The sequence below is a fragment of the Aedes albopictus genome, chromosome 3 (genome assembly GCF_035046485.1).
Source record: "Aedes albopictus strain Foshan chromosome 3, AalbF5, whole genome shotgun sequence".
NCBI classification, from domain to species: domain Eukaryota; kingdom Metazoa; phylum Arthropoda; class Insecta; order Diptera; family Culicidae; genus Aedes; species Aedes albopictus.
In genome coordinates this window covers 219,437,652-219,450,176 of record NC_085138.1, presented here as the reverse complement: position 1 = coordinate 219,450,176, position 12,525 = coordinate 219,437,652, and the positions used below count along the sequence as shown (strand labels likewise).

General features: G+C 39.7%; 1 protein-coding gene across 2 annotated transcripts in view; it reads left to right on the top strand.

Moving 5' to 3' along the window:
- Positions 1 to 379: 379 nt before the first annotated feature.
- Positions 380 to 12,525, top strand: part of LOC109406730 (metabotropic glutamate receptor 8) — a 48,830-nt gene continuing 36,684 nt past the window's right edge. The window contains exon 1 of one of the 2 annotated variants that reach the window (XM_062858959.1): positions 380 to 735. The gene's annotated coding sequence lies outside the window, so the exon portion shown is untranslated. Of the gene's footprint in view, positions 736 to 882; positions 1,148 to 12,525 lie in introns of those variants that run through there. The other variant, XM_029877176.2, reaches the window with a different exon arrangement.

Genomic DNA, 12,525 nt, shown 5'->3' with positions numbered 1-12,525 from the left:
TTAAATTTTGAAAATTCTTGTAATTTCATCTACTTCCGGGAAAATAGTCAAGTATATTTTTTTTAAGTCCATATATGATGATATATCCCTCACCTCTAGCTCCGGTGAAATTTTCATAAAAATCGGAGACCCTTCGGCCCAAACCTGTTGGGTAATGAAAAACAATTCCCTTTATTCTGTGCAACCTCTGGTTGAACACGGTGTTCTTTAAATAGTAGTCTCCTGTCAAAAATAGACGTAGGCCAAATTTTTGTCATTTCAGACCTCCTGCCTCTACAGTTTCAATGGACGTCGTGCTACGTAGAATGCGACTCTGTGCATTGCATTGCTTCCAAACGGCTCAACACAAGAGTAAGCTGTGCCTTTGTAGGCGAAAGCTCGTATCCATCACGTGTAAGGATTAGAAAGCTCTGCTTTCCTACTGATAAAGTGTGCGTAAAAGCCTATATCCTTTATCATCATATCGATCAAAACAACAATTATTTCCCTTATCGAGTGCGGCGGTGTTCGGGCGTAGAGATATCTTTTCTGAAATTTTAGTGTAGTAATGCTGGGAAAGGGTGATTATCCTTTATCAGTGGCCCATTATGCAAGGATAAACTTGTTTTTCATGTTATTGCATACACTGGTGTGAGTGATAGAGAGACTCAGTGATAAGAAAGTGGTACGAATGCTGGAAGAAAAAAATATCATCTGCATTCCATATGCGGTATTTGCAGTGCTGATAAGCCTAAGGTATCGTAATGGGTTGGACCATGCTAGTTCTCGATTTTTCAAATGATTTTTTTTTGTAATAAAGGGCAATAGTTCTACATTGTTAAATAGATAACAAGTGAGTTATTGTTAAGAAATAATAGAAAATTGCAATTTTTAAAACTGATAAAAATTGCATGCACATAATACTGAAGAAAATGTGAGCTTGTCCGGGCATGCGTCCTGCGTGTCCTTATTGTATTGGTGTTTACACATAGGACGAAAGCGTTTTTCATGCTGTGGGTGCTCTTATGTACTAGCAAAGATGATAAGAACATATAAACTGGGAGGTGATCGGTCTTATCAGTTCACAAATTTTCGGAAAATTTTCTCGCATTGAAACGCATTTTCCTGTTCGGCTGTTGTAGATAAATGTATTTTAAAGTTTTAGTTGGTGAGTACTGCGGAAGCATGACTAATTAGTTTTGTAAGAAGTGTGTTATCAATAATCACGCGGAAAAGATGCTGCGTTCATAGTTTTCTGCAGCCACAAAGAAAATTAGGTGACAATGATATCAGCAGCGACATTTTGGCGTGAAAAATTGTGATCCCATTGGGAAAGTGTGACGTCGCGATAAGAATAAAACGACTTCCTGCGGTAACCGTGATAAGGAAACGCACTGGAATATGAATGTTCAATGTTCTATGCAAGGATATGACAAAATCGTATATTAGATTTTTACGGTATACTGCGGTAACAAATCCGTTCTTTTGATTCTTATCAGTGGGAAAATACAAAGGCAAACAGATGCATCGTCCGAATGATTTTCGCAACGCGGCTGGTTGTGCGGATATCTAGTGCTATGATACTAGCACGAGAAGAAATCACTTGAGAGCTCATGAAATCTTCTTTGATACGTATTTGAAACGGCAAAATGTGCTTACATCCTTGGCACGTTTGTTAAGATACACGCATGAAGTGAAGAAGAATAACAAAAATAATGCAATTTATGGTCAGTGACCATTGGTCAGGCATTTTAAACACTCAACAGATAAGCATTTTGCATTATATAAATTTGTAATATAATTGGTTTGGAATTTCCTCAAGCTTTACAACAGTAATCATTTCACCAGGTGCGCATTCAAAAAATCAAAAACAGCCTATTTCTCAACCGAATTCTATCAAATTGTGAACCCCTCATCGCTAAATACTCTAAGTTTTGAAAATATATGGGATCAACATTTTCAACTTCTGGAGTAAGGCCTGTGGGTCACTGGATCAGGTCAGATGAAAAAATGACAAATTGCGATTTGCAAGTATTCCCGGCTATCCCGAGTCGTTTTCTGAGGTTTACCAAACATATATCTGGCGCACGAAATGCTGCATAAAGCTAACATTTTGACTGATTGCTCAACAAAGTCGGTATGACAAAATGTCAAAATCTTAGCATTTTTTTCGCCAGATATTCGTAAGGAAGCTTCCGAACGTGACTTCAAAGTATTTTATCGAGAGTTAGCATAAATATTGAGTTGCTAAATATGCTGGATTTGCCAGAGTTAAAAAAACTACTCTCTTGGGTTTCCCAAAACATCTGAAAAATCGAACGTATACTGTTATTATTTTTAAATGGCATGCAACACGAGACATCATAGATATCTTGAGAACACCTGTTATCACTTTACCTTCTTTCTTACCGGTCAGCCTATGGCCTGAGTGTCCACTGCTGTACGTAGGCGTCGTCTCCATTCTACTCGTTCCATGGTTGTGTGTCTCCAGTTCCACACTCTGCGAAGGGTCCGCAAATCGTCCTCCGCTTGATTGACCTACCTTGCTCGCTGCGCACCACGTTTTCTTGTACCGGTCGGATGGCTCTCGAGAATCATTTTAGGGCGTGACCTGCCCACCATAGCCTCCCGATTTTCGCGTTGTGGACGATGGTTGGTTACTTCAGCAGATGGTGCGCAACACCTTCCGTTCGAAAATCCTAGGGGGCGTTGGTCTTCTGCACGTAGAGTCCATGCTTCGTGCCCATAGAGGACTACCGGTCCAATCAGTGTTGTCGAGGCCAACAGCTTACTACCGGGGTGAAGTGCACCGAATTAGTAGATACCATGCCTTATGCTGCCAGGCTACACTACAGCTCCGTCCCGTTTAAACTTACTTTCCTCTATTATCGCTATAGATCAATATTGCTATTGTTTATTCTCAGTATTGTTTTTCTTTGTTTGAAGATCCCATATTGAGATATTGTATAACAGTTTATAAACAATCTTCTATTCAACATTTCTATACAACAATACGGATCCAGAGCATTGTAAACCATGTCAATAGGGTAGAGCCGCATATAAATAGGACACCATGAATCGTATGAGAAAAAAAAAAAAAAAAAAAAACTGAAATAAACTGTTGAAGAGAAAGTTTATCTTTTTTGTATTCCTCCGGATAGCATCAGCAACAACATTTCTAGACGAACATTTGAAAAGGGCCTATTTGCTTTGCGTAAACAAACATGTTTTTGTCTCTGTAGGGCCTATCTGCATCCACCCACGCACAACAACACCCTTATCAGAAAGAGTGTTCTTCAAGCTATCTGTTAAGGGTGTTGATGTGCGTGGGTGGATGCAGATGGACCCTGCAGAGACAGAAACATGTTTGTTTACAAAAAGCAGATAGGCCCTTTTCAAATGTTCGCCTAGATTTGGCGCTGTAGACAGGATGCTAGTCCGTAACTAACATTCTAGTGAATAGGTGAAGTGAAATATCGATCAGTCAACGCGTAGTATCAATTGTGTAAAATCGCGTGAAGCATACGAAGTTCGATTCATCATGCAGACCCACCAACCGGAGCCGATCCCCAGTAAAGCTACAACCAATATCGAACATTCGGCTGCACAGCAACTTTGCTCATCGCTACGCATCGACTACTCCACACGACCAGCTGGCAGTAGTGTAACGCGGAAAATAAAGCCATCATTCATCACGCTCTAAGTAAATCACCATCCTTATACCACTAAGCCGAGCATTGCCGAAGCGACTGCAAGTACGTCAACGCAGTTATTGCCTTCGGGTTGGCTATTACAACTACTGTCTGCGGAGCGGTTTCAATGGACACAACAATTCGTTGCCAGAAACTGCTGCCTACAAGATTGTCCATCACATCTCATCATTGCCATCGCCAAGCAGGTTCGCTCTCGATAATTCGTCGTACGAAGCCTCTGCCTTTGCATGGTATCCGTCATCTGCCACCGAAACGTTTGCCATCGTCGAAGCAACTGCGACAAAACCACCAATCTATTGGTTGTAGTTACTGCCTTCGTGATGAACTGCAATCGAATTGCATCTCTATCCTTTCGTCGGAGCAGTTTCGGTGTGTGCAACATCCCGTTGTCCGAAACTCTTGCCTCCGAGAGTACCACTCACATCCTTCGTGCACCACGTCGAAGCAGCCTGAACAAGCGCTACTGCCTTCGACTTGGACACAGCTGCATATTTCCTCCTTCCACGGGGTTTATCATATAACGCTCGCCATGCAAAACCACTCGCCTCAATCGCCAAAGCGATTTCTGTCAACTAGTGACTATTGCCTTTGGGATTCTTCATCACCGCCAGCATTGGTCATCGCCGAAGCAGACGTCAACATCCAGCATCTGAACCTTCAGGATCTGCAGGCTCCCATTCGTGCATGCACACAATCCATTGCACAAATCATCTACTCGACGTTTGCCCATCAACATCAACCATCGCCGAAGCGGTCATCAACGAAGAGTGGCTCCTGCCTTCGGGAATTACGTAAAACCATCAACCACTTCTCGTCAACAAATCGTTTCAACGCATCAGTGCATCACGATCAGTGCAGAACGTCTTATGGTGGGCGGCATGCCAGTTCATCTCTAGTAATCATCAAGGAAACAGTAATCGTCATCAGAACAATTTCCACCTCATCATCGCTCAAGTCAACTTCTGCCTATCAGCCAGTCAAGGTGAGCGGCACTATACCAGTTTGCCCAATCATCACTATGATCAAGGGTCAAATTGTGACCAATTTGGTGGGCGGAATGTCGAGGCCAACTGCTTACTACCGGGGTGAAGTGCACCGAATTAGTAGATACCATGCCTTATGCTGCCAGGCTACACTACAGCTCCGTCCCGTTTAAACTTACTTTCCTCTATTATCGCTATAGATCAATATTGCTATTGTTTATTCTCAGAATTGTTTTTCTTTGTTTGAAGATCCCATATTGAGATATTGTATAACAGTTTATAAACAATCTTCTATTCAACATTTCTATACAACAATACGGATCCAGAGCATTGTAAACCATGTCAATAGGGTAGAGCCGCATATAAATAGGACACCATAAAATGTATAAGAAAAAAAAAAAAAAAAAAAAAAAAAAAAAAAAAAAAAAAACTGAAATAAACTGTTGAAGAGAAAGTTTCTCTTTTTTGTATTCCTCCGGATAGCATCAGCAACAACAAGTGTTTTGTAGATAGTTAACTTAACACGACCTCCTTAACCGTCTCAATTTAATCACCGTCGATAGAAATTCGGGGTGGCGGGCGCGGTGATTCCTCCCTGGAGCCCTTTGCCATCATGTACTTTGTCTTCGACACATTAATAGCTGATCCGATTTGCCAGGATTCATTCTTCAGTGTACGTTTCCGCCATCGTCTCAAATTTGCGAGCTATGTTACCAATATCATCAGTGAAGCCAAGCAACTGAACGTGAAAATCGTAGTTAAGGCTACGGATCGAAAATTCGTAGACGGCGGGTGTAGTGTATCATTGTACTTGCCTCACAATATACTCATTCATGCAATGGCAGGCAAAGAAAGTCCTTCAATTAATAACCGTGGAAGTGCTCAATGAACACTAAGTTGAAGCGAGGCAGGCCAAGTCCCAATGGGGACGTAAAGCCATAACGAAGAAGAAGTAACGTCCCAAAAATCCCACGAGCGCAGCCATCATTACACTGCCCCATGTAAGGACGACGGTAGTTCTGCTAGCCACCACCAGGTTGCACAGGACTGCACTAATGGGCGGCCATGGGGGTGGCGAAATGGGCGGCCATGGGAGGCGAACTGGGTGGCCATCATGATGGTCATTGGCCAAAGGTTCGGGGTCAACGAACTTGAATCCAACAGATCATTAGCCTGTGATCTTCGGTGATTCTACGGCTTTTCGGGCCCGTATGAAGTTGATCACCAATATTAACTTCTTTTCCCGATCAGCCTAGATAGCTGTGTAGTGTCGGTAGCGGTTAGTTCAACTGGCTAAGAATAGCACTACGGACCGCCTGTTCCAGTGGTAGGAGTCCACTAATCAGGTGACCCCTAATTCAAGGTGTTATGCGGCTTTACGCTAGCCGTGCCTAGGAATGAATCACGGGGGTGAATCTTCATCACGAAAAGATCCGCTCGTTTGATTGCTGGACACTAGCGAACCTGGTGGTGGAAAGCAAGCTTTTTTGTACAGCGAGCATAGGGCGGGAGCGAGGCACGCTTTGATGTTTTTTTTATTTCTCCAAGGAAATTCATTCTAGTTCTCCAAGTGCAAATTTTACGACTTCCACCTCGAAACTTCAAATTTGTTCGAAGATACACATCTGTTCTGTGAATGAATGGTTAGGGGGGTCTTATAAAAACCTAATCGCAAACGGAGCCTGTGGAGGACCAGGGTACCCTCCACAGTATTTGCCCTTACTGTGCTAACCGGAGCAATAGCGCGGTGGACCTTGTGTTTCTCCGAGCAATCAGCTGCCCTTCTTCAATCTCATACTTGAGGCTGAATATGGGCGGGATTATGAAGATGTTATTAATTAGTTCAAATTTTCACCTATATGGCTTCGCATTATGCGTTTTACACAGTGTATTCTGTGCATCCTCGCCTTTGGCGCACTCAAATCGATACCGATTTGGCTTTATTGTTGCTGTTCTTTTTTGTGCTGTGATTGTTAAGAGTTTAATCTTGCCTAGTTTGGGTAATGGCTACAGTTAGGATAGTTCAGATCAATCTTCAGCATAAAAGAACAGCAACGATCAATCTTTGTAGACTTATGCAAAATGGTACAGCCCAAGTGGCGTTAGTCCAAGAACCTTACTTCTGTAAGGGGAATTTCTATCTAGGAAACCTTGTGAATCCGGTGTGTGCTACTTTCAGTAAAAATGAAATGGCAAACTCACGTGTCATGCCTCGAGCATGTGTGCTTGTCAACAACGCAATCGTTGCTACACTCATTTCTGAACTAACTACTAGAGATGTATGTGCTATCACAATCGATGTATCTGTTGGAAACCTCAACAGGAAATACGTTTATTGTTCGGTTTATTTACCGCATGATAAACCATCCCCTACGGATACTTTCAAGCAAGTCATTGCATACTGCACTTCAAAAGGCCTTCCGCTAATTGTTGGCAGTGATGCTAATGCTCACCACATAATCTGGGGCAGCTCAGACATTAATTTGAGAGTTTCCAGTTTGATGGAATACTCAAGTAGTACAGATCTTGGATTACTTAACATAAGCAATCGCCCAACCTTCATGGTAACTGGTAGAGAGGAAGTGTTAGACATAACGCTTTGCTCTAGCAGAATTAGTCACGAGCTGAGCAATTGGCATGTGTCATATGAAGAATCTTTATCTGACCATCGCTACATCTTGTCTGAACATGGGAATGTTACTTCGCAAACTTTGCGTTTCAGGAATCCCCGGTCAACCAACTGGGATCTCTTTACAGATTTGGTTGCAGTCAAATTTCATGGATACTCACCATCAATTGACACTCCAAGTGATTTAGATGATGCCGTTGATACTACAACGGCCTTCATCATGGAAGCTTTTGAAGAAGCTTGCCCTCTGCGGTCTGTAAAGACCATTGTAGTGTATGGATGCTAATTATTATGAAAATTTTATAAAACGTGATGTGTCTATTTGCAAATTCAGTATTGATTTTGGTGTAACCGCTTAGTCGGGATACGTTACACCAAAACCAACCATGAACAGCTCGCGTGCTGTCTGGTAGTCCACGCACACATGCATACAGGCGTCTTCGGTACAGCATTGTGCGAATGAAACTGGGTTGATGTATGATGGACGAATGAATGAGGGAAGAGTTTCGCCGGCAGAGATGAATGTTTGTGTTGGTGTGTATAGGTATGGAAAAAAGCGGGCTCGGAGCTCTTTGAATACAGGAGTTCAGTTTGTTAACGACTTTTAGGACGAACGAACGTCTGTTAGGAAGGGTCAATGTTTTTGGTCGGATTTTTGCAATTTTTGCTTGATTCGGCTTGTGTAAACCTTGAGTTTACTATATGGCGCAGCTGGTAGGTTTGCATAGGAAACTATTAATTGATTGCATGTTAAAAAATAGAATGTAGAGCGAGCAGGACTCTACGTAAAACGAATTCCAGAGCGAGCAGGTCTCTGAGGCATTTTTGTTTGATCGAATGCTAAAAAAAAAAGTAGAGCGAGCAGGACTCTACGTGACAAAAAAAATCCAGAGCGAGCAGGTCTCTGACGCACTTTTTTTCGGTGATCGTGTGATTTGAAATAGAAAGTAGAGCGAGCAGGACTCTACATGACACACATTCCAGAGCGTGCAGGTCTCTGGGCCATTTTTTTTTTCTTATGAGATCGATTGATTAAGAGTAATAAGTAGAGCGAGCATGACTCTCTACGTGAAACGAATTCCAGAGCGAGGAGACATTTTTTTCTGTGATAGAATGCTACAAAAAAAGAAGAGCGACTCTACATGTTACAAAAAAAAAATCCAGAGCGGGCAGGACTCTGAGGAAGTTTTCTTCTCTGTTTGAATGCTATACAGTAGAAAGTAGAGTGTTCAGGACTTAACGCAAAGAAATTAAAAAAAAAACAGATCGAGCAGGAATCTCAAGTTTTTTTGAAATTGAATGTTATAAAAAAGAAAGTAAAGCAGGACTTTCCAGAGCGAGCAACATTCTGGAGTTTTAATCGTTTGAGATAATAAAAAAAAGTCAACAGCGCAATTTGTTCGTGGTGGAATATTACAGAGACAACAGTACTGTGACCAAGATTTTACATAATGAAATCTACAGAGTGATAAGAGCTCTGCGAAAAAGCACACTGGAAATAGGAACGTCATGTAATAAATGTCAGAGTTAGACTTCGAATCTTATTCTGGACCTGACGCTTGATTGGAGACATTGAGCCTGAACACCTCCATCCATGATAGTGTAGTTGAAGTCATCGCACAAAATCTCTTATCAGAAAATTATTCTGAAAAATAAAAGATGGGGTGGATTTATGACTGGAATTCTGTTGGATTAAATTTCAATTTGATTTGAAGTAATTTTGTTTAGGTTTGATTATTGATTTGATTTCAACGGGATTGGATTACCATTGAATCTGAATTAGATTTGGAATGGATATTGATAAGAATTGGATTTTGAGTGGGTTTAGATCGGATCTGGATTAGATTTGGAATTGATTTGTAGTGGATTTGGATAACCTTAAGAGAAGGCTAGATTGGGATTTGGAATGGACTTAGATTGGATCTGAATGGGATTTGGATAGGATTGCATTTGAATTGAATTTGAAGTGGATTTAGATTGAATCTGCATTGAATTTGGAATGGATTTGGTATGAATATAAATTGGATTTGGATTCGGTTTGAATTGGATTTGTATAGGAATTGGATGTGGAACGAGCAACCCTCTGATGTATTTATGTTGTGGTCGGCAAGATTCGAGAAAATAAAAAAAAAATGATGATATGCTCTTACCGGGAAGAAAGAAGAGTGAAATGGATGAGTGATGATTGATGAAGATTGCGGGATTTTTTCCTGTTGGAGTGCGACAGTTGTAAACAAAATATATCAAGACTTGATGAAGTTCCAACTGTCAAGTGATAATCACGTAGTAATATTAATCGTGGAGTGTGTATTGTACAAATTGTATTCCTGAACAATTGAGACAGCGTATTTTTTTCTATTTAAAAAAAAAACTAGTGGAAGGGCTAAAATAAGCTTCAACATGGTTTAAGAAAATAATAGAGAAATAAACAACCAAGAATGCAAATTTTGTGAGGATCAAAATAGTTCAGTTTTATATCTAAACCAATTTGAAAAAAAAAATCATTTTGGAATTTCATTGTTTTTGGATTTGCTATGGATTGAATTTTATTTGGATTGATTGTTAATTAGATTTAGACTGAATTTGCTTCAAAAGTGGATTCGAATTGAAATGGATATAGATTATATGTATTTTGATTTAAATTGTGTTGGAATTAAATCAAAATTTGTTTGAGATCTAACTTGGAAATATTATTTTTGTATAACTTTAGATTTTAAATATGTTTAAACCGGGATTTCAGCTGGAGCTGAAAATATATTGGATTTGAAATGGATTTGGATTGGATTTGTATTATATTTGGTTTGGATTAAGATAGGATTTGGATTGGATTTGGATTGGATTTGGATTGGATTTGGATTGGATTTGGATTTGGATTTGGATTTAGATTGGATTTGAATTGGATTTGGATTGGATTTGGATTGGATTTGGATTGGATTTGGATTGGATTTGGATTGGATTTGGATTGGATTTGGATTGGATTTGGATTGGATTTGGATTGGATTTGGATTGGATTTGGATTGGATTTGGATTGGATTTGGATTGGATTTGGATTGGATTTGGATTGGATTTGGATTGGATTTGGATGGGATTTGGATTGAATTTGTTTATTTATTTATTTATTTATTTACCATCATCTTCAACACTAGGTTGTACAGACTGTTACCTAACTTATAAATCTTATCCTATTACTAAAAACACTTTTGGAGATGTTAAAATCGAACACATCAGCAACTTCGTTAAATAATCTACAACTAATGTCAAACGGATCAAAATACGCATAGTTCGTGCGATGAGCAGGAATCCACAAAAACGAACGATTACGGAGAGAACGCACAGGAGCATAAAAACATAGATTTTGCAACAAATAATTACAGTCAATACGGTTAACAATTAGGTCAAAGATAATCAGTCTACGTAATTTTTTCCTGCGGTCAGCTAAAGATTCAGGTTGATCAGTCTACAGCGATTTTCATAGGCAGATAGTTCAGTTGGGTTAGACCAAGGAAGGCGACGCAACGCATATCTTAAAAATGATCTCTGAATGCTTTCAATTCGGTTTATCTGTTCGTTGTGATACGGCGCCCAAACCTGGACCGCGTATTCCAGTGTACTACGCACTATTAAACAGTAAAGAGTTTTCAACGCATATACGTCTTCGAAGGCTGCTGTGTTGCGCCGGATGAATCCAAGTAGAGAAGTTGCTTTAGCGGTCACGGTTGAAATATGTTCATTGAACTTGGCTTTTGAGTCAATCAATACCCCAAGGTCCTGGATTTTATCGACTCGTTCTAGGACTTCGGATCCCATTTTGTACGAGAAGGCGGTCGAAGACTGTTGTCGAGTAAAGGATATCACCTTACATTTCGAGATATTCACCTGCATACCATTTCGTTCTAATTTGGATTGGTTTTGGATTGGGTTTGGATTGGATTTGGATTGGATTTGGATTGAATTTGGATTGGATTTGGATTGAATTTGGATTGAATTTGGATTGGATTTGGAATGGATTTGGATTTGCATTGGATTTGGATTTAGATTGGATTTGGATTGGATTTTTATTGAATTTGGATTGGATTTGAATTTGGATTGGATTTGGATTGGATTTGGATTGGATTTGGATTGGATTTGGATTGGATTTGGATTGGATTTGGATTGGATTTGGATTGGATTTGGATTGGATTTGGATTGGATTTGGATTGGATTTGAATTGGATTTGGATTGGATTTGGCAATCCAATGATTTGGATTGGATTTGGATTGGATTTGGATTGGATTTGGATTGGATTTGGATTGGATTTGGATTGGATTTGGATTGGATTTGGATTGGATTTGGATTGGATTTGGATTGGATTTGGATTGGATTTGGATTGGATTTGGATTGGATTTGGATTGGATTTGGATTGGATTTGGATTGGATTTGAATTGGATTTGGATTGGATTTGGATTGGATATGGATTGGATATGGATTGGATAATATTTCTATTGGATTTGGATTGAACTGGGTTTGGATTGAATTGGATTTGGATTGGATTCCAATTTGGATGGGATTTAAATTGGATTTGATTTATATTTGAATTGGATTTCTATTTGATTTCGATCAGGTTTTAGTTTGATTTTTGGATTGGATTTGAATTGGATTCGCATTGGATTTGCATTGGGTTTGGATTGGATTCAGATTGGATTTCGATTGGATTCCAATTGGATTTTGATTGGATTTGGTTTCTACTTGGGTTGAATTTCGATTGGATTTCTAGGATTTCGACTTGGATTTTGATCAGGTTTGGTTTTGATTTGGATTGGACTTCAATAAGATTTATATTGGATTTCGATTGGATTTCAATTGGATTTGGTTTAGATTTGGATTGAATTTAAATTTAATTTGGATTGCATTTCGATTAGGTTCTGATTAATTTGGATTTGGATCGGATTTGGATTGGATTTGGATTGGACTTGGATTGAATTTCGATTGGATTAAGATTGCATTTCGACTGGATTTGGGTTGGATTTCGATCAGGCTTGGATTTGATTTGATTGTACTTGGATTGGATTTGAATTGGATTTGCATTGGGTTTGGATTGGATTTGGATTAGATTTTGAATTGGATTCGGATTGGATTTCGATTGGATTTCAATTGGATTTCGATTGGATTTGGTTTGGATTTGGGTTGGATTTTGATTCGGTTTGGATTGAATCGGATTTGGATTGGATTTCGACTGGGATTT